Raw genomic sequence first — 22,546 nt, forward strand, 5'->3', positions numbered from 1 at the left:
GCCACTTTCTTTCAGGTAATTTCTGATCATGGTCCTTTTGCAGATTTAGACAAGCAAAGTTTCCTCAGCTGCCCTGTGTGTAGTGATTAGCATCATATCCGATGACTGACACTTTATACCCTTTTTTTTGCATGAACAAAAGGTGCTTTAAAATCATGCACAAGAATATTGAACACAATACTGTTTTATATATTGTTTAGTTACGTAGTTTAGAAACAACCATACCCCCCCTTTTCCCTTCAGTCAATCTGGTCTACCTCTCTACAGCTCTTAACTCGCTCGTTGTTTTTTCGTTTGCCCTTTTCAGCACCAGGAACTGTCCATCAACGCCACTCAGACGTCCCGTTCTTGACCTACTCAGGCTTCCGTAGATTCCTTTTATATGAACGTTGACAATCTTGGTTAAATTTAGACAAATAAGCCAGTAGCAGTCTAACCAGCCACCTATAATCAGCTGTTCTTCCAGGAATAAACTGTGTATGCCGTTTTTGCGGCACATTTTTAGGCGAGTTATAAAATGTTGGAAAAGTTTTCCTCCTGACGAGGTAAGTAAAAAAAACAACAATTTAAAGTTAGCTTGTTGCCGGAAGCGTCCCTTTAAAGTCATTTTAAATAAAAGTCTGACAAATGTCAGTAACTTGATACTGTTAAATATATATATATTTGATATCTTTCTGATGTTAAAGTCATTTAAATAAAGTAATTTAAGCTAGGTCTTACTCGGTAGCTTCACTAAAAAAATGAAGGTCGGACAGGTAGTTGTCACACACCTGTCGTGTTGTGTCGTTCCCATATATATATATACATATATATATATATATATATATATATATATATATATATATATACATATATATATACACACACACACACACACACACACACACACACACAGTTATTGTAGGTCAAATATTAAATTAGTTGTTTGTTGAGCTGACTTGCAGAGCCCTGAAACAAACAGAAAAACACATGTAAGACAGTTACAATGACTGTTGTGAGTTACAGCAGTGCTGATGGACATGAACACATGTAGTGACGTGTGAGACAGACAGTGTATGATTACAAGAGGATTTTATGAAAGTTTTGTCATTATGTTTAACAAACCGAAAAGTAAAGAGTAGTCAATGTAAACCAAATTATCGGTTGGTAAACAACAGTCCATGTGCAGCACATGTTGTTTCAAACATCAGTTGCAAAGTAAAACAACTGATTTTAAAATGTTTAAACTGAAAAAAAATCTAATTAACACTTCAGGAATTCAACTCCAGTGCCATGCATTTTAAAATTTAAGAATGATGCCATGGTTTAATTTCTTTTCTATTTACAGCAAATGTATTGGGCCTCATTAAATTCCCATTTAGTCATTTCAACCACTGACAGAGTCCCATTGTAAGACCTCTCAGCAGATGTTGCTTTCGATATATATATATATTCGGTATATTTTGCTCCGGTGTCATGGTGGGCCTTCTGGTTGTACGCTGATACATGAGTGAGTATCAAAATACAGTCACTGCTCAAACACAGATTTTATTTCTCGCTAGTATTCCTAATGTGTCATAGCAGCACCCTCCTCATTCAGGCTCATTTCTCCCCCTTTGTTTGTTTGTTTAAGAATGTGGGCTAAATTAATTGTTCTTGATTGGCATTAACATAGCCAAATAAGAATTTGAAATTACTAATATTGAACGCCTCCAGGGCATCTGTGTCCCAACCCACCAGAGTACTTATCATGCCTTATTCCTCCACTGCCTGGCAGCATCGCTGGAGAGCTCAGAGATTGTTGGTTCTGTGAAATACTGCTTCATGGCATGAGATTTGTTTACTGTGATGGGAAAGATCAAAACAATGTACCTCTTCTACATGTAGACTGGATAGGACGAGCTCAACATGGGCCACAGTGTGTGAATTTTCTTCTGAATATTTATGTGTAAACATGAATTTATTTAAATATGTTATTGCTTGTGGCTGTCAGATGAGCATATGAAAGTCCCTGGTATTTTTTTTCCTCTGCCTATAGGGTGGCTGCTGCTGCTGCTGCTGCTGCGGTTTCAGCTGAGTCTCCCCCACTGCTAGAAAGAGAATGAATTAGCACCTCTTGTCCGGTAAGAAATGAACCTAATTTATAATCTAATTATGACGATGTCTCAGGGAGCAAATTAGCATTCTCTGTGTTTGCATATCTGGGTAGGTATGGAAATCCTCACCTTATTTGTCCCGGTTTCATTCACACAAAAGTGCACACCAGTGTCACCCTCTTTATGGTTCTGTTGTTATGATATTGTAAATATTGTCTCCTGTTTGCGAGCAGTGCTCATCACTGAACACATGGCTACAACTAGCCTGTTTCAATACCCATTCATCTTCTGCGCTCTTAACTCTGGTGCTCAGCCAGCCCTGAAGCCTGGAACGAGGGGGGAAAAAGTGTTAATTAACAGCAAGCCAGCCAGCGAGAGACTTCCTTTAAGTTTGCATGCTGTTTCTTCCTGAGCTTTCTGAATGATCCCGGGCCAAATAATGTGCACTGAGCCACGAGCGGAGCTCATTTTGCCTCTTTTAAAAAAGGCACACATTTGTGTCGTTCCCATTTGAAATACATGCGCTGCACATGTTCCACATGGCTCGCTATCATCGCCATCCCTCCCTCTATTCTCCCTCCACTCTCTCTCTCCCCTCCCTCCCTCCCTCCCTCCCTCCCTCCCCCCCTCCTCCACCCGGGGCCCGTGGGAAGAACTGACTCTGGGAGCAGACAGTCTGCAGCCCTGAATAAATGTATAAGAGGGAGAAGAGGAAGGGAGGGCACATTAGCAGGCAGAGAGAGCAAAAGGGAGGGAGAGAGAACATATTGAGTGTTGGAGGACATACATGCACAGTGTACAGAGAGAGTGAGATACACGGATAGAGAGAGAGAGAGAGAGAGAGAGAAAGAAACAGAAAGAAAGGGAAACCGATCCAGCTTATAGGAAGGAGAGAGAGCATTTTAGCTTCCTTCAAACATCTCTCCCTCTCCTCCCAGCACAAACACATGCTCATACACACTCCCACCCTCTCTTCCTGACACACACACACAATTACAGACACACGCACGCACACACACACACACACACACAGACACGATTGCTTTAGGGTATACCAGTCGGCTTTGGCAGTCCTCTCCTTTGTTGTTTTTGCTTTTGGTTAGTCTCAGCGGCAGCGCGGCGTGCGCCTGTATCGCTGGGGTGGGTGCATGTGCAAGTGTGTGTGGAGTCTGCGAGGCGGTGTGTGAAGGATGCCACTAGCAGTACCCGGGTAAGTCAGCTTCCTTCCTTCCTTCCTTCCTTTCTTCCTTCCCCTTTATGCTTTTTCTTTCCCTCTTTTCTTTGTGCTTTTCTGTCTTTTTGGTTCTCCTCTCTGATCTGCCGTCTCCTCATCTCGCTTGGGATGCTTCTCTCCTCCTACCGTGCACACCCACTGCATTCAGCTCTCATCTCTCTCCCTCTCTCTCTCTCACTCTCTCTCTCTCTCTCTCTCTCTCTCTCTCTCTCTCTCTCTCTCTCTCTCTCTGCCCGAGTGTCTCTCTCGGTCTGCGTTACACCGTCTCCTCCTGACTGTGCTCTCGCCATCCCTCCTTCCCTCGCCTGTTTTCTCCGCTCCGCTCTGCTCTCTCTCTCTCTCGCTCTCTCTCTTCTCCTTGCTCTCTCTCTCCAGGCTGCGCCTCATTGGTGTGTCCTGATTCCCTTTTTCCATTAGGCTCCAGGCCCATTGGTTGCCCGCCTTCCAACCATTATCTCTACTCTACCAACCCCTCTGTCATCCTTTCTCCCTTCGCTCTTCCTCCTTCCCTCATTCCCAGTCATCTCTCAAGTCGTAAAAATGATTTGCATGCAGGAGGAGAGCACAACTTTGCAGTGAGCACAGTCTGTGTTTTTTTTTTTTTTTTTTTCGGGGGGGGAGAGTAAACGAAGAGAAGTTAAAGAAAAGGAGAGGAAGCGCGTTTTGGAGAGCGAGAGGAAAAGTTTAAAGAGAAGACTGCAGTTGGTAGGTTACTTGTTCTTGTTTGTGGCATCGATATCTTTGCTCTTATTAAAGATAGAAGGTTCATCAGCAAAGGTAGTATAAGAGTGGATGATCCACATTTGTTAGGGTTAACTTTAATCGGAGGACAATCCACAGTTAATGTCTTAATGATATGTAGTTCAGTGTTTGTAGCTCATTGTTTTGAAGGGTTCAGTCGAGCTTTCTTCAGGTGCTGTGAGGAAAAGTAACCGCTGGCCGAGATGATCTGTAGTTCCACTGTTGTTCTAGTCACATTGCTCTGGACTGTTCCATCTATTCTCTGTGTACCGTTGCTTCTGAATGTCTACAATAACTTCACCTGCTTATAGTGAATAACGTGTGGCCTGTGAATGCAGAAGTGAAGTCCTAATGGAACGATGGATTGGAAAGTTTTCGCCGCAAGTTTTTAGCTCCCGCTGTGGACAATGCTGCATTGAAAACTTCATGTTTGGGATGACATTTCACACACAGTAAACGCACATTAAAATTGGGCTGTTAATATTCTAAGCATGAATGAATTAGAATCCCGTACGTCCACTTCCTTTGGATCTTTGTGTATGAGTGTTTTTATCTGTTAGAATACATTTCATGTGTGCAGCGTCTTTTGCTTCCTGTCACTCTGAGATTGAGGATGCTGTTTTGTATTAGAGTGAAGGTAGGAGCTGTGACTGCCTGAAAAACAATTCAAAGTAGTGGAAACAGCGGAGACGACAGAGAAGCTGGTCGGAGAGAATTTAAAGTTGGAAGACAGACTGACTTGCAAACTTCAAAATTCTCAAAGAGTCTTTGATTGAGTTGCACGCACATGCTGGTCCCTCCGGTTTACATTTCATCCTACACAAACACCGTTATTTTCTGTTCTGCATGGAAGAAAAAAGACAATGCAGATGTTGTTGTTTGTGCCTGCCCCGTGCTCCCGTGGGTGGTATATACTGTACACACACAGCAGAAGGCAGATGCGCTGCAACATGTTTAATTCTGTCAAGACAAACAAAGCTCTGACACAAAGTGGGCTACTTGTGTCTGCTCTTCCCTTTCCCAAAGTGTGTCAGAAATGAATGTTTCTCATGTCAACAAATGATGGAGACAATGTTTGTGGCATTTGGGGGATACTGTGAGGGATTGTAACAGCACATATCCCAATGCCAGCAAGATTTTAAGGACAAGAAATAAACTCAGTTTGCTGAGATAGAAAGTTGTTTCTTTATGGATTCAGTCCGATATTAGTTGTTGTGTCTTCTGAATAGAAATGCATTATGTAAACTGAGCTTTGCATGAGATGAATCCGTGTTCTTTTGGATTGTTCTTTTATCTGGAAAAGGAAGTAAATGACTCGCTTGTTAGAGGGGGAGACTCGTGTTGGTGTGCCGGGGTCTGTGTGCGTGTTTGTGCCACCATGGTGCCTGATGTGCTTTGCAGAGCGAGCCGAGGACAGGGAGACAGCTGAATGTGATTAAATTATAGAGGGAAAGCACGCTACCCGGGTCTTGCTGAGACCAACATTGCGGGAACCCCCCCCCCCCCCCTCCCATCTCTCTGTCTCTCTGACGCTTTGTCTCTCTCTCTCTCTCTCTCTCTCTCTCTCTCTCTCCCTCTCTCTCTCTCTCTGGTATGAAAGTAAAAGAACCCAGCCCGTCATAATCACAACAGTCTAGTCAGAGCTGAAAGGAAGAGGAAAGTGAGTGTTGATAGGATTGCTGAACATGGACTGTAAGGTCATAAGGAAGACACAGATGCACTGTACTTAGGTGCAGTCCCTGTTTGTGTCTGTTTTATATCACATTATTTTTCTACTTATTTGAATGACTTAATACAGTGTTGCAATGTGGAGAAAAACCTTCAGATTTTTATGAAGCATCTATGGCAGATGGATTCATGGTCTTCATGCCAGCCTTGTGTGGAAGAAACTGTATGTCCCTTATTCCTCAGCAGCCTTAATGAATGAGCAGCAAAAAGCCTCCTGGGGATCCCCTGCATGCTTCCAGCAGTGTGTGAGTGTGAGTGTGAGTGTGAGTGTGTGTGTGTGTGGGGGGGGGGGCACTAATATTAGCCTCAATGTTGAGTGGCTGCATCACATACAGACAAGCATGTCCTGGCCATGCACTCACATAGCATGACTCTGCAATCATGCTGCAGTATATGAGGATGAACTGCAGTCACCTGTGATTGCAGATATACTGTTCTATAAGACCAGACATCTTTAGTCACAAAATATTACAAAATTACATTCAAATATTTTGGCTACTTTAAATAGTATAAATTGATCTACTATAAGTGAGCATTATTATCTGTTGTGAGGTCGAGCAGGAGCTTTGCTGTTTAATGTCTAGAAGATTTGTATTATGCTTCAGGGTTTCTGATTGAATCATTAATGATAAGCCAAATAATTTTCCACGATTTTGTTCACGTAATTTTCTTAAAACTGGGAGTACTAAATGTATCAATATATCCATAAAATCTGAGCTGACTCTGTTTAAACTGTTTATACACATGAAGTTAACGCTCGCTAAAAGTAAATGATTAAGCTGAAATCAAACATCTGCCCTGTTCTCAACTCTTTTACAACATGTTTCCTCCTGTTTTACCTTTTTTTCTGTTAGGAGTGGGAATTATGACACAGACTAACCATTAGAATTCCAGTATAAAGATTTTCACTGAGATTAGATTAAAATTACGGATGAATGTTTTGAGTTTGCATAAATGACTTTGGGTCATTTTCAGACTGAAACCCAGTAACTCTCACTCTCTGTTTGGGTTCATCCTATTAAAACAGAAACAAACAAAAGACTACAACATCTTGATTTTAATGGCATAATTAGTTGATGAGTAGTTGGAAGTTGGATGATTCTTGTCCTGCATTCAAATACATCTGTGCATCATGTTATTTTTGCCATTTCACTTTGGTTACAGATTAATTTGTAAGTATAATGTAATATGAACTTTATCATTCAAATGATGTTATATTATTATATATATATTATTCTATTGAAAGTGGTGAAGAGAATGTGAGGCATCTTGCAGCCTTGGTCTTGCAGGATGCAGCTCCTCGTAGACAGTTCTACCTCCAGCTCCACTCGAGCTGCTGATCAGCCTCTCCCTGCAGCGAAGGCTAACGCTGGCCTTCTAACATAACCTGCCCTTGATGCCGGATTGTTGTGCACTTATACAAGTGCAGGCCTGCAGTATTCGTGCCCACGCCACGGAGGCTGTCTGCTGTCCTTCCTTGAGATGAATCACAGCACGACACAAATGGATTATAGGCAGCTGCTAAGATCATTTTAAACATTTCCACTTAGATATTTCTCTTTTTCTGGGGTATTTTCATTTTTTTGTCTTTTGACCTCCCGCAGAGTCCAGAAGGATCAGCCTGTGGTTTGCGTGGTGGATGTGTAACCTTGTGAACCTGCGTGAAGACACCATAGGGAATCAATCGCTGTTCTTCCAATCAGCGTCAATGACGTGGTCAAGCTAGGGCAGAGAAGGGATTGATCTATTTGAGCAGACACAATGTCAATACTGATGTCTACTCAGTGTAAGATGTAGCTTCTCTCGTGTCCTTCACACATGTATCTCTGCTGTGCTCACTGCTACGAGCAGTTCATTCTGGCACATTCATCACTCAGACCCAAAATCATCCTTGGATTTCTAGAATTAGTTGAATTATTGTTTTTAAAAACCAAAGGGACAATTTTGAATTACAAATAGCGTATTTCAATGTCTTGAACATAACTATAGCAAGAGCTAGTGCAGCTTCAAACACGCCTACCAGAAAAGTCTGGAATTAATAAATCCCTGTTGTGTGCATGACTAGGTCGAATAATTATTGTTATTTAATATTGTTATGTTTGGATTTTAGGATTTCTGTAAACCATCCTAAACCCTCAGCAAAGATCCACCAGGGCATAAATTAGACTTCTTTGTATTGTTAAGTCTTCCTTGGACGACTTCCAAACGCATCTTTTTCTTAGAATCTGTATAAAAAAAATATTTTTCTGTCACATCCAAAACACCTAAACTCCTAAAAAAATAACATTGAAGATGTTCTCATTTTAAAGGCATTAAACAAAGATCTATAAACGTTGCTGTTATTAAAGGCAGGGTTGGTCATTTAAAAAAAAAACTAGCATGAATTTGAAAGTAGCGTTCCCTCAGTGCTCCGTCTGCACCCTCGATCTCCCCGCTGTGCTCCTTCAAAAGCCACGCCCCTCCCTTACATGCACAGGCGCGATTGGTGGAGAAGCTCATGCTTTGAGTGTGGGCTCGTGCGTGAAGAGAAGGAGCAGGGACACAGGGAGGCGTGATCGGTTCATCAGATTGGGACCTAACCCTAACCCTGTGATTCAACACGTTTGTCAGTTGTGTACGTTTTGTGGACTTTAATATCTCGGGGGGATTCATGTGGTCAAGTATGAAGTATGATACTGGTCATTTTTTGAGCGTTTGATCTGCTGCAGCTTTTCTAAATTTTAATTTTAGGTTTTGGTTTTCCCTTTTGGGATCTTTATGTGTGTGCCCTCAACCGAGAATCTGATGTTTATTTATTCATTCATTTGTTCATTCAGAGCTGACGTCTTAATGATGATTGGATGCAGGCTTGTGGCCACTCCCTATTTAAGATGTCCCGCCCCTTTTAGCAAACTTTTTGCCTGATGAAGGTTTAATTCTGAAGCATTGTTAATAAATGTTTGTTTGCAAGTTATGCAGAGTGAGTTTCACCTTTAAGATTTTGATGGACACATTGCTCATATTTTCACCAGTCTTATGAAATGGATGTGCAAAGGTTTTGTCTATTTGGATCGAGGTGTCATGAAAGGGAAGCGTCTGCACATTTGGATTTTATTGTCGATCGGTTTAAAGAGCATTATGCAAACAGCAGTCTCCCATGGCCAGTTCACAGCCTCTCGTCCTTGCATACTGCATGTAATTTAACACAATCACGTCATCAACCTAACATGTTGATGCAAACGATGGAAGCTTCAGTTTTCTGTTGCAAAAAGCAGGAAGGCTCTCGTTTTTATGGTCCTTATTTTATTGTGATTTAGATTCCATCAGCGGTCTGTTTTCTGAGGCTTAAACATAAGAAGAGGGAGAGGATTTTTCATGGCATTTCAGGGACAGGATCAGGATGTTGTTTTTTCTTTTTACATGTGCCTATAAAATCGCACATGTACACTTTGAATTAGCATAATTGCTCACTTATATTTCAGAATTTAAAAAAAAAAAAAAAGAAGATAAGTCGTTGCAGGAAAATGTGAAAACATGTCAAACTGTTTGACAAGTTAGCGTCTTCATGGAGTTTTTTGTTCTCCTCCCCCATGTAGAATAAGTGTACAAAGAGAATTTGATGTGGGCATCCCTCCACAGATCGTACACACACAGACACACACACACACACCTCTGTGCCTTTACTTAGTGGAAAACATGATCTATCTCCTGGCGGGCAGGCCAATTAAAAACCAATCAGGCTGCTCGAAGTGCGCTGGTAATGGGAAAGCCACAGCAAAGGAGGAAGTGGGCCTGATTAATGGACATTTTCACCTTGTGGCATAACAGCCTCCCACAGACATCCATCACCCCGGGGGACACCTCCACCTGCCTACACCTCGGACCTCACACCAGCGCAGCACTGACTGACACGTTCTGTCAGTCTATGATGAAGACCATGAAGTGCCAGAGTAGGTTACATTTGCTTTATATGAAGCTGTCTAACATGGAGGGCTGGCTAATTAAAAGCTTCTGCATCGGGGATGGTGGGGGATATCTTTGAACATCTTTAACTTCATGCAGATTAATTGAATCGCCTTTCAAAACAGAAAATAAAATAAGCCTGACCACAGTCATTGTAATGTGGAGATTCTAACTTAGACTTCAAAGTATATGGCCATTTCCTACTGCAAAACACAGTCCGAACAGTAGGAGGAAATCTCTCTTCTGGAAAGAAGAGATGAGTGAAAACGGGCATGAGCGCAGTGATGGGAGTAAGCTTGGCGTTATCCTCCAAAGCTGTGGGAGTAATGAAATAGTGTAGCTCAGACGCTGCCTGTCAGTTTGTGCGGCTAAGATCAGGGGAGAAAAAGTCCCCTTGTTTGGGAATTGACTTGTGGTTTCGCTCACACTGTGTGATTGTGTGCTGTCATACAACCAAAATATAAAAACATGTCAGAAGGTCATTCAGCGGTGATTGGCCGTCGGGCCTCAGGGTACACTGACGCTGTGCGATTGGGCTGAAATGCAACCGGACTTCATGTCTGAGTCGGCCCCGAAACACCAGACTTCATTAAAACCTATTCTGTTTAACAAGACAAGCGCCCCCCCCAAAAAAAAAAAAAAAAAAAAAAAAAAGAGGTAACTTTAGCAGCTCGACTTGCAGCTGCTAATGACATGTGCATGTTGGGAAAATACTCATCTTTCGCAAGAAATACAGTTTTTGGTGTTCAACGTCTTTCATTAAAAAAAAAAAAAAAAATACAGGTCACAAAAACGAATTTTAGACCACTTCACTGTTAGTCCTTCTAAGGAACTGATTGGTCAGACCCAATAATTCCTCAAACTGGCAGCTAGGAGCTATTGTGTTACATCTTTAAATATTGATCACTATAGAACCAAATGTGGTAAAAGTTTGCTCTGGCTTGATTTGCAGTTCTTGTTTTCGTGGTAAGTCAGGAGAGGCGATGGAAAGGCAGAGTGGATATGATGTTCAAATCGTGTGTGAAATGCTTCTCCTGGATGTAAAGTAGTAATAGTATTAATAGCTGAACCTCTGCCCTGCTTTGGTATTTACAGGCTTTTGAGTTGATGCTGCTGTTTATTCGCTTATATTGTAAGAAAAGCCGGACTTTCCCACAGGGTGCAGACACATTTTTAACAGTAGGGTCAGGATGCTCTTGCTTAGGAGGAGAGGAAATGCAGTGTTTGTGTCTCTCCCTCTGGTGCCATTGTAAGGCAGCGAGCATTCAAAGGAAAACGTATTAAACGGTGCGAGCGAGGTTCGTTCCATTTCAGGAGCTGCTGTGACCTACTTCACACAGCCAGGCAGCTAGCTGTAAATAAGGATTTTCATAACCTGGTTTGGCCTTTTCCCATTAGAGGCACAACTGCGCCTTGAAGAATATTACAAAGAGCACCAGAGCAGCCGCTACGATCTCATCAAAGCGCTGACCTTGAGTGTGCTTGTGTTGTTGTCACGGGGTTACAATTAGTATTAGGAGTGCATTTAGCATGAACTGAAGGCTGTGTGTGTAAACTATGATCGAAAGGGAAGCTACAAAAGCAAGCAGTCTTTTGTGGCCCTGCTGAACCGTCTGAGTGAAGCAGTTTTCTCTGTTAATTCCTCTGATACTCAGCCCAAACACACCAGCCAAGACGGACGGACTCGCAAGCTTTTCAGTGTAGCCGGTTAGTTCAGCGAGCGCCACGTCACGTCCGTCAAGCTGACACTGAAAGCTGACATGAAGCTCCACCGTTGGATGTTTGCCCGACGTGTTACTAATGCAAGGGAAGGCAAGTGTTTCATTTGGAAGAATGTACCGTAAATTCCGTACTATTGAGCGCACCTGGATATAAGCCGCACCGGCTAAAAATAAGTAAATAAATGTATTTGTACATATATAAGCCGCACTTGATTATAAGCCGCAGGTGTCCACGCTATAACAAGAGCTATTTACACAGACGAAGGCTACAGGTAACATCCGCAAATACTGTAGCGTCCGTACGGACGTTAAAGGACGACGAGAGCGTTCAAATAATAACTTTTAATAACTCGATCACTGTCGGCCGTGACCACGCCGTTTACAGCAGAGAGCAACACATAACTTGCCGTAACAATCCAACTCTCTCCCCCAGCGTTCTCTCATACAGCCACTCAACACGTTCTCGCTGGTGCATTCACTGACTCTCCACATAATCGGAATTATGAACACATTATCAACTACTGACTTTACAACATGAACCGTTACAATACGAAGCCTAGACGACGGTGTCTGTAACACGGCTGATGAAAAAGATGACCGTAATATATTTCACAAGAAAAAGTCCATCCATTCACTGCCTCAGAATGACTTCATTACTCACTTCCTCAGTCTCTGTTGTCGCTGTCAGTGTCATCTTAACGTGCAGCAGCTCTGTTAGCTTCTTTGACAGCCAGGTCGATCGCCTTTAACTTGAAAGCTGCATCATATGTATTTCTCCGTGTGTTTTCCATCATGAGGGTGCGTGCATGAAGCGCAAAATGACTGATATTAAGATCCGACGTGACGAGGACAAATGTTTTTGCGGCAGAAGCTCATTGTCCCCCATAAAAAATCCATGCATTAGCCGCACCGGAGTAGAAGCCGCAGTGCTCGACGTGTGAGAAAAAAGTAGCGGTTTATAGTCCGGAATTTACGGTAGTTCATTAGTCCACAAGCATAGTGATTTACAACTCACGAGCTTGGTTGAAATTTGATGGAAATGTGTGATTTTAAATGTCTCAGGAGTCAAAAAAACGGATCATGGCAGAAACACGTGGAGGAAGCTTGGATCAAGCACAGCTTCATGCCGTCCATGTTTTTTTATGTTTTTACCCGTGTCATGTTTGGGGGTCTTAGTGTTTTTTTTTTACTTGACTGTTTGCAGTAAAGATTTTTCAGCAATGATCTTCTCATTAATTTTTACTCATAATATTTTTTTTATTTTTATTTTTTCACTTTTAAAGGGTTGTATTTATTTGTTAATCTTCGTAAGTCCGACACGTTCAATGAGAATTTGGGACTGTCTTATACCGAAGTAAACTGATATTTATTGGTTCAGATCAGGCGTGTGTAGTGCCAGGTAAAACAGATTGTTTTTCAGCCTCCTCTCTTAAGCCCCTCTGAGTCACACCATTGATTGACTGACTATATTCAGTAGTTTACCTTTATTTCCTTTCTGGTCTGGTGAAGGGATGACTCTCCTACTCCGCCTCTAATTGACTTGAACATATTTACTGGATGAACATGCACGGCACTGTTTAAATAACAAAGTCTGTTTTTCCTCTGCTGGACGGGGTCACTTAAAAAAACACATTTTGGGGAAGATGTTCTGTGTCTATCTCCTTTATATTCAGTGTTTTCATGTGAGGTGGTAGGTTGCCCTTATCCTTAAAAATGCTCAACAATCTTAACAATACTGTGTTGTGTGATGGATGGTTACAGTTGGATGTGGTCGTTTGTTCATGTCAGAGATTACACAGAAGAACAAGCTGCCTGTCTGTGTGTGCGTGAAGTTAGCCAACCGTTATCAGTCAGGATGTTTCAAACTTCTGTGGCCTCAGCCCAACCGGCTGTGAAGTCAGTGATCTTAACATCAGCCGTCTTATTATCCTTAAACTTGGACAAATTGAATCAGCTCTATTATTCATTGACTGTTGACATTTTCTCCCTGCAAACAATGAAAAGATGATTCAGAAAACAAAATGTTTCAATCCCAACAACACCCGCCTCCTCAGTCATGACGCTCTCGCCGGAGCGTCACTTCACTCCCAAGATGCATCGGGTCAAAAAAAGACAAAGACTTTCCTTCGGGCTCGATATGTACACCTTTTTTAAAGGATAACCAGCATGTGAAGGTGTACAGAAGAAATGCAGCACAGAGAGGAAAAAGGAAAGAAAAGACGAGGACTCGGCGAGACCTGTCTAGAGGGAAAGTGGTGTTATATTGGAAAATGATTACCAAACAGGCATCCATTATTCAGCAGGGCAATCAGGGAGGGCACAATCTCCTTATTTATGCTAGCTCAGTAAATCAGATTTGTCGGTTTTGATCACTCTAAAATCTCCCAGTCACACGCCGGCAATATTGGGCGAATATTACGCTGTCTAATGGGTAATTGATGGAGGCATGTGACACCGGTCGAGACGAATGGACGGCCCACAGGAACAAGGGGGGAAGGAGGGGTTGATGACAGAGGTGTGGGGAGAAGAGATGATTGAAGAGGGCATTCAGCAGGCATATCACAGGTCTCCACATGTGCAGACGGATTCCTCGTCTCCACAGAGGCGCTGAGGACAGAATCAGACAAATCCAGAACTGCGAGCACTGCTGACGAAACACGGCGCCGTATGACACACATTGGAATCTTCGCTGACCCATCTGATATTTCTCTTTGTGGTTCCGTCTTGATTTCATCAACAGAATTCTTTAAAGTACAATATGAGCAAAATTTAAAAAAAAAAAATCCCAGAAAGAGTATCTAATGAAGTGTATAAATCTACATTTTATAAAGGTTTTTGATTAAGCTTTTTGGTTAACTTGGTGTAAGGTAGGGGAGCACTTAGGGACTCATTTCCAAGTCTGTTGAACAGAAATATTAATTCAAACTAACCGACCAGTCAGAGGCAGAAACGCTCTGTCCGACGTGTGTCAGCAGGACTTCAGTCCTAATCGCAGGTCAATGTCCACATTCCTGTTCTAAATGTGACTTTGCACTGCTCTGATTCAAACCTCACACACAGCCTAACGACAGTTTTATCTACATAATGTAAATCAAATCTAAAAGATGCGATGTATTCACTTGTTTACATCCAGGTAGTAGAGGGTGGAGAGCAGATACAGCTTTACTCACAAAATGTGAGTTTGTTCTGCGGACCAGTGTTTCTGTCGCCAGCTTCAAGCTTGATGTAATTTAAATCATTTAATTGGCGAGTCTTGACATCCCTAGTGTATGGAATGAAAGCATGCATGAATCTGTGTGTGTGTGTGTGTGTGAAGATATGCAGATCAGTGTGTGTGTGTGTGTGTGTGTGTGTGTGTGTGTATGTGTGCAGGCAGACATGATGTGCTCTGAGTCGCTGCGTCTCAGTGAGGGTGGCCTGACCTCTGCCTTCAGCTCTGCTTCACAGGACAGCAGCAAATAAGAGGTGTCATCACATGACAGCAGCTCAGCCCCTCTTTAGGACTGACAGCAGCTCACACACACACACACACACACACACACACACACACACACACACACCACGCTCTCTAATGCAGACGGGCATATGTGTACACATGCACTCAAACATGCAAGTCGAGGCAACGGTTAGAAAATGAACAAACATGGATGCATAAATATTGACAGACACACACACACACAAATTCCCATGAAAACACAGCTCAGATCAATATCTTTGTTTTGTGAACATGCAGCCTTTGTTTGGGAAACAATCATTTGGATTCAGCTTTGACCACTTAGTGCTTACGCGTCGCTTTGACTGGCTCTAACAGTCCAACTCAAACGCAGGGAGGATTGTGTCACACACTGATCTGAGCATGCTCACTTTGATTCTGTCCTCGTCATTCACATGTTCTCGTCTTGTTCAAAAAACCCATCGCCTCTTTCTTTCTCCTTCAGGTTACACGTTACGTTCCAGAGAACTCCCAAACAGGCAAGATAATGCTCAGCGTGTTTCATCAACGACTGCACAAAACATTTTGGTTTTTTTTTGGAGACTAACGAGCGGGAGTGTGAGATGTGAAGCAGCATTAGCATCGTCTGCTACCGGCCGACGGGCAGCTCTTCCTGTGCCGTGTAGCAGTCTCACGTCGAACTCTGGAGCCTTTAATCAATACCACTTATAAGCTAATTGTTGATCCATTTGACCATCTTCGCTATTAGTTGATCTGATCAGTGCTAGAAGCTAGTATTCATACCTCTGATGGTTGAGCAGCCTAAAATATGAATACTGAAAAAAAATACTTTTTGTCAAACCACTCCTTTTTTTAAATCCCATAATCTATTTAAGGTTTTTACAATAAGTACAAAATTAATGAAGTTAAAAAAGAGCTGGAAACTCTGATATGACTGTTAGCTGGTGGCTAGTAACACTTAGCCTCCTGACCCTCTGCTTCTTCTCTTAAATGTCGGCTGGCAACTAGCGTTCGATGCGATGGTTATCGTTAAATCGCCCAGGCCTTGTCGGCGAGTCGAGAGGCTTCTCAGGGTTTTTTAATAATTAGTAAGACTAAAAGAAAAGGAACGGTGTGTGCATGAAGTCTTCTGTGTGTTGTAAGGCCTGATGTGCATGTTGCACACGTGTGTCGTTTTGTGTGAATGCGTGTGTGTGTGTGTAAGTAGAAGCCTCTGTTAAACTAGGGCAGATCCACCTGCCACCTGCAGGGCTCCTCAGACACGGCCCCCTGAAACCGCTGACATGGCACCCCTGGGTCCTTCCTACCAACTCCCCCAGCAAACACACACACACACACACACTCACACACACACTCACACACGGAGCTCTGTGTCTCCTCGTGTGCCCTCGCCCTGTCTGTCCTTCCTCTGTCATTTCATTTATTTATCTCAGCCTGTCTCTCTCTCTCTCTCTCTCTTTTCTTTCTCTGCACACATTCTCTCTCTCTACTTGTCCGTCTCCCAAATTCCTGCGTGTCTCTCTTCCCTCCCTTTCTATCCCTTCACGCCGGCTGCAGTGCATCTCTGTCTTTGTTAGTCTGGACTCTCTTACAGGATTCTTCCTGTCCTCGGAGATGATTATTCAAATGTAATGGTTCAGAGGGGCTGGGGGTCCGTGCGAGTTCTGCTTTCATTTCTTCATCTCAGTTCAGCGGTTAACGAGGGGGATGGATCACATATTTACTGATAACAAGTAGGATGCCATCATTTCTCATTCCCTCTCACCAATTGCACCCCACAGTCCCATGCATAATAAATCAGCTCCTCTGTGTCAGCGGCGCTCTCTGCGCACAGACAACAGAGTCGTGGCGTGTGTAGTGCGAGCTGCTCCAAAATGCAGGAGGAATGTGAAGCTTTGCACTCGGAGCTGGATTCTCACTTCACTTCCATTGCTGCAATGTATTCAGGTCATTCTCAGGTCTCTGCTCAAGCGCTTCTTCATTGCTTTGCAAAGTGTTAAGCTCCTGAATCATGTTCATTTGACTCAAATCTGTGTACAACCTGCCCTGAATAAACAGCGCTACACCTTTTTAGTTCTTTTAGTCTTAGCCCTCGCGGCTGAACGAAAGGCGCTGCCCCGCTCTTGTAAATGACCTAATTTTCCTGCTCGGCCCAGCGTTTTCCGATGTGAGCCATTCCAAAATAGCTTGGCTACAGCAAAGCGTAGAAAACTCATTTCCATCTTGCATAACAGGGACCAAACATTTCCCCCCCCCCCCCTCTTTCTAAGCTCATTGGCAAGATGGCACATTCTCTCACAGGCTGAATATCAGCTTCCCACCTCATTGTACGAGAAGGATGGTGGCATTACGCGTTCCACTAATTCATTTTCATCCGACAGTGTGTGCGTTCAGACTGTTCAGTCTTTCATATTTTTCTTTGCTCTGACTGTTTTTTTTTTCTTATTAAATTAGAGAATGTATTTGTGGTGTAACAGCACAGAAGGAGATTCACTACAGGTGTAGCAGAGCCAAATCAAAAGGGTTCAGGGCAACATATTTCAAACATAGTTTATACTATGATCTATATTTTATGCCATAACAACATAAAAATAACTATTCATATGCTATAAAAAGCCCATTACATTGCAAGGCCTGCATAATATCACAGTAAGATGGCAATACAGGAGAGCAAAAGCAGCGTACATGCAATTGGCCCACATGTACTCCCTGTCATTGAATTGGCTTTGGATGGAGATAATGAGGAGTAGGGGGTTGAGAGAGGAATCATTATTTTACCCATGGCTGCGGCGTTTCTTAACAGGGTCTGTAGGGCGCCTTCACAAAGCTAATGTAGAGAAATGGAAACAGATGGAAGGCATGATTATTTGATCTGCAAAGAGCTTTCGGTGGGCTTTGTAGTCCACGGACTAGACTGCTTAGAGGCAAGAGAGTGGGTTGTATACGTCTGTGGGTGTGTGTGCTTGTTAATGTGCCCTGGTGTGGGAGGATATTGTGTGTGTGTGTGTGTGTGTGTGTGGAGGCCTGCGTGCACGTGCGAGTGTGTTTGTCCATCTGTTCTGGTGTTTGAATGCGTGGCATGTGCCTACGTGCTTGTTTGCGTATTCGTCTAATAACAATGAGATTATTTGTTTCACACTCCCAACATATGGCCTTCTAATTAGGATTGAGCAACGAGCAGTGTTACAGGTAGTGAATCCATTCAGACAGTTTTCACAGTGTTGTACAGGTGTGTGTGTGTGTGTGTGTGTGTGTGTGTGTGTGTGTGTGTGTGTGTGTGTGTGTGTGTGTGTGTGTGTGTGTGTGTGTGTGTGTGTGTGTGTGTGTGTGTGTGTGTGTGTGTGTGTGTGTGTGTGTGTGTGTGTGTGTGTGTGTGTGTGTGTGTGTGTGTGTGTGTGTGTGTGTCCTGCTTTGCACAGAACCGCCCAGCTCTGCTTGTTTTATGTTCCTGGATCAACATCAACCAACCGCAGCCTTCTCTTTAGCAACTTATTGGTGCAGTTTTCCCAGATGAAAGGTGTGAGACCACGATGATTACGTTCGGATGAACTAATGTCTTTCTGAGGTCATTTGGGCCGTAGAGTCCTGTCAGGAGAAAAGCTAGTGTTCCCTTTGTGGACAGAAAGGCCACACTTTCTTCAACTGCTCCATGTCATAGTCTAACCAGGATGAAAAGTCAACAAGAAAGTGTTTCTCTGGAAGAAGGCCGACATGATGGCAAAGTCAGGACTGATTTTTGACCAAGGTTGGATCGTGACTTCGCTCATGAATAACCTTTTTTTTAAGAATCTCTTGACTGATCCTGCCATGTTTACGCCTGTCTAGTATTCTGTAAAGACAAATCTCCTGTTTTCCTTTTATCCAGCTAACTCAGAAAGTGTGAATAAATTTCGGTCCTTGGCAGGTTTGTTTTTGCAGTATTTCAATATTTAACTCAGAATCAGTCCCAAAAGCATTTTTTTTTTTTTTTGGTCTGAAATTTGACTTGAAAAGCGAAGTGAAGAACTAAGGAATTTTTAAGAGATGTCAGAGGGCTGCGATGGTTAATCCCAACGCTGGTCCTGAATCACAATGTTTGGATGTGATCCAGGAGCAGGTCCTACCTGAACAATCGTGCTGTCTGTACCTGCAGGCAAGACTAAAGCTCTTCTTGTGTTTGAAGGGCGTTTTCATTCTGAACCGTTCATTCACAGATTCAGAATCACACAAATGCTCTTTCAGAGTGTAGGTGTCATCTGCTCCACTCCTACACACACACATGCTATATATATATATATATATATATATATATATATAAACAATAGATTTGCATGTATGCTCATAAACATCAGAGCATAAAAAGAGCATTCCCCACTGCGAAGAATATGTAAACACCAAGCACACGTACAGCAGCATATGGCTTCATACTGTCACACACACACACACACACACACACACACACACACACACACACACACACACACACACACACACACACACACACACACACACACACACACACACACACACACACACACACACAATAGAGAGAATTAGTCAGGCTTTGTATTATGCTATTGATCTCACTGCAAGGCTGGAGCTGTCTCCATGCCTCTTTGCTCACAGCTATAGCAGCACTCCCATATGACAACACTGCAGAGTCTGGCATTAGACACACACACACAAACAAACACACACATACATACACACACCAGACTGCCGTTAGCATACAGGTAATCCAAAAACGCACAAATATACACACTCACACAGACAGAACAGGGACACACACATGCTCTGTAATAAAACATCTCTATCTGTGTTTTTTTGTTAAACACACACACACACACACACACACACACACACACTCACACACATTGCATAGGGCTACATTATCACATGTGTTTCCCTGTCAGGCGAAGGGTCTAGGGGATGTGACTTGCTGGTGTGCGTGTGCGTGACTGGCGGGCCACACCTGTCAACAGTAGTCCACGGGCTGGGTGCTGATGTTATCTGACAGCCTGGCTGCAGTGGCAGGAAGAGTGTGTGGTGCTGTGTGTTTGTGTGTTCTGTGAGCGTTCGGATGAGTCATTGTTATGCCCCCGCTGCTATTTTCCCCAGAGGACCCTCCAGTGTCTGACTGGTGGTTTCAGTTTGTGTCTGTGTGTCGTCGTGTGTGTGTGTGTTTTTTTTTTTTGTCTGGCCGTGCGTTCAGATCCTATTAACAGCTGGCCTCTTACTCACACAGTAAACAAACACGTTGAAACATCAAAATTTCTTAGTGATCAAGTCTCTAGGAGTGTTTGCACACATTCACCATGCTGGAAGGCTCACACTCTGGATTTGCTGTGTGCTCATATCTGTAACAATCTTCTTAAATTTACAGGACGGATTTACATTGAAGAACTACACCTTGGCCATAATTGGCTCATTGTAATTCAAATCACGTAGCTTTAAACCTAATGTTGCAGCCCACTTCACATTGCGTGTATAAATGACTTAGATTCTGCATGTGACTCTTAGACAACATCCTTCAATCACAGCCGCCACAGAGCCAGCATTATGAGGCAGCTGTACCCTCCAGTGCCTCTCAGCAGCACATGCATTTGGCTGAAATATTCAGCCCAGCTCCCAGCGTTACCTTGCATGTATAATTACCGGATATGCTGCCTACCGCTGATAACTCTCCCAAACAATGTTTGAAGGGGGAAGGCGGCGATGAATTCCCAATGAAGTGTGAAAAAGACTGATTAAAATTGCCGTGGTCAAAAGCCAGCGCACCAGTGTGTTCTGCTTTCGCCGACCAGGGGAGATGGGAAGACAGGCTCTGCAGCCGAGATAGCTGGATTTTATTTTATTTTTTCCAGACTGAGCTTGGCCTTGATTTTTCGTTTTCTATTTTGGTCGACAGTGGGAATCATGTTGGCATATATTTTTGTGCATTGGCTGAAGCTCATCATAAAAAAAAACAAAAAAAAAAACACTTGGTACAATCCTTGAGCAGGAACAGTCAGTACACGGCTTACGTACAGCCTGAAATGTGTGAGCGTGATCAGGATGCATACGAATAACACAAAGAGAACAAAGCTATGAGAGGGGCCACAATCAATCATTTATTTTTCGGAAGAGGACAATGCACCTGTTTATCTGTCATCCCTCCAACACAGACATCTCAATATCCACAAGAGAAGTGCATCACCACCAGTGCAGTCCATACACTGGTGTGAGATGTTCATTCTTCTGTGGAAGGGAGTTTCTGCTATTGTTTGCTTGATAATACAAATCTTCAATAGAACTATTGTTTTCACTTTACCAGAATTTCAACTTAGATATCACGGCTACTTACTACTACTACATTCTTCTTAAAAATTTTTTTTTTTAAAAATCAAACATTATCAGTGCTTGTTTGATACCAATGCCACAAATAGAAGTTTCCTTGCACCAATTATTGTGTAATTTCATGTTTTTAAATAACCAAAAATTTCAAACAAAGTCTAAATTGCGAATACATTGACAACCTTTGTGGATTTGATTCCATTTCTGGTCGAGAATTCAGCACCCACTTCTCTTTCTGAGGGTGGGTGCGTTTTTTCTGGATTTACTTTCTCAACACATTTGTTCATAAATACCGACGATTGGTTTCACACAGTGAGATTAACAAACGCCACACATTGATTTCGGACACACATCGTGCGTTATGCTAGAGGAAAAGTATGTTCCTGTTCTGAAAGAGTAAAATACAATCACTTTGTCGCAGCCCTCACACAGACCACACGTCTTCCTTCAGCATCTGCATCTGCTGCTCCAGGCTTCAAAAAGCTAACGTAAGTGCATTTACAGAAAACCAACGCTGTGAAACACACAACACAGCAACAGTGTGGACCAAGGTGCTATACTGTTGAGTCATGAGTGAGTGACAGGCTAATACACTGTATACGTGTGTGTCTGAGTGCACCTGTGTGTTTCAGAGCCCAGGCGCCCAGCATCCTGTTTGCAGATGGGAGGAAGGGAGTGATGGCGTCTCGTTTGAGGCATGTGGGCGTCAAGCTCAGGGCACCTAATTACAGCCCCGGCTCCCCACAGCCCGCCTGCGTCTCCCTCAGCCCCTGTGTTTGGGTGCATCTTCTCTGGCAGAGCCAGATGATACGCTCTCTTCGTCTCCGAAGCTTTGGTCTCGGGAGGGCTCCACCTTAGCACAAAGCTTGTCTGATTAGACCGCTTAAATGAGATCCCTAGCTAACTGGCTATATTGTCAGTCTCCTTTGTTGACAGTCATGAGATGGGCTTCCAGACAGCCACCCGGCTAGTTTTCTAGCCTTATCAGGAGATTTATTCATCATGTCTAACAAACATTGGCATTACATATCTTTAGGGACCTCATTTGAGCTACTCTGGTTGAGATACTAGTTAGCCATCTAGCTAGCTATGTGCCTCTGGGCTAACAAGCCCTGACAAACATAAGGCCTTTATTTCTCCTATTCTTCTCTTGTACACTGATGTAGAGTTCAATAATTGGTGGTTATTAGTGTGCCTGCTGGAAGAGGAGCTGGGTAGCTGTTTAACCCTTTCCTCTCTAAAAGGACGGCAGTCGTCTTTCATCTCATTTCAGAGGATTAGGAGGCAGAGAGATGGCAAGAGAGAGACAGAGATGGATGCCTACAGTGGGGGTTAGTTA

The 22,546-nt window shown here is 43.1% G+C and overlaps 1 protein-coding gene across 2 annotated transcripts in view; it reads left to right on the plus strand.

The window, feature by feature from the left end:
* The first annotated feature begins 253 nt into the window (after positions 1 to 253).
* The window catches only part of myt1lb (myelin transcription factor 1-like, b), a 112,849-nt gene continuing 90,556 nt past the window's right edge, over positions 254 to 22,546 (plus strand). Inside the window, exons 1-3 of one of the 2 annotated variants that reach the window (XM_079369970.1) lie at positions 254 to 545; positions 2,018 to 2,102; positions 3,179 to 3,285. The gene's annotated coding sequence lies outside the window, so the exon portion shown is untranslated. The other variant, XM_079369971.1, reaches the window with a different exon arrangement.

The sequence above is a fragment of the Symphodus melops genome, assembly GCF_947650265.1.
Source record: "Symphodus melops genome assembly, chromosome: 19".
Classification (NCBI taxonomy): Eukaryota; Metazoa; Chordata; class Actinopteri; order Labriformes; family Labridae; genus Symphodus; species Symphodus melops.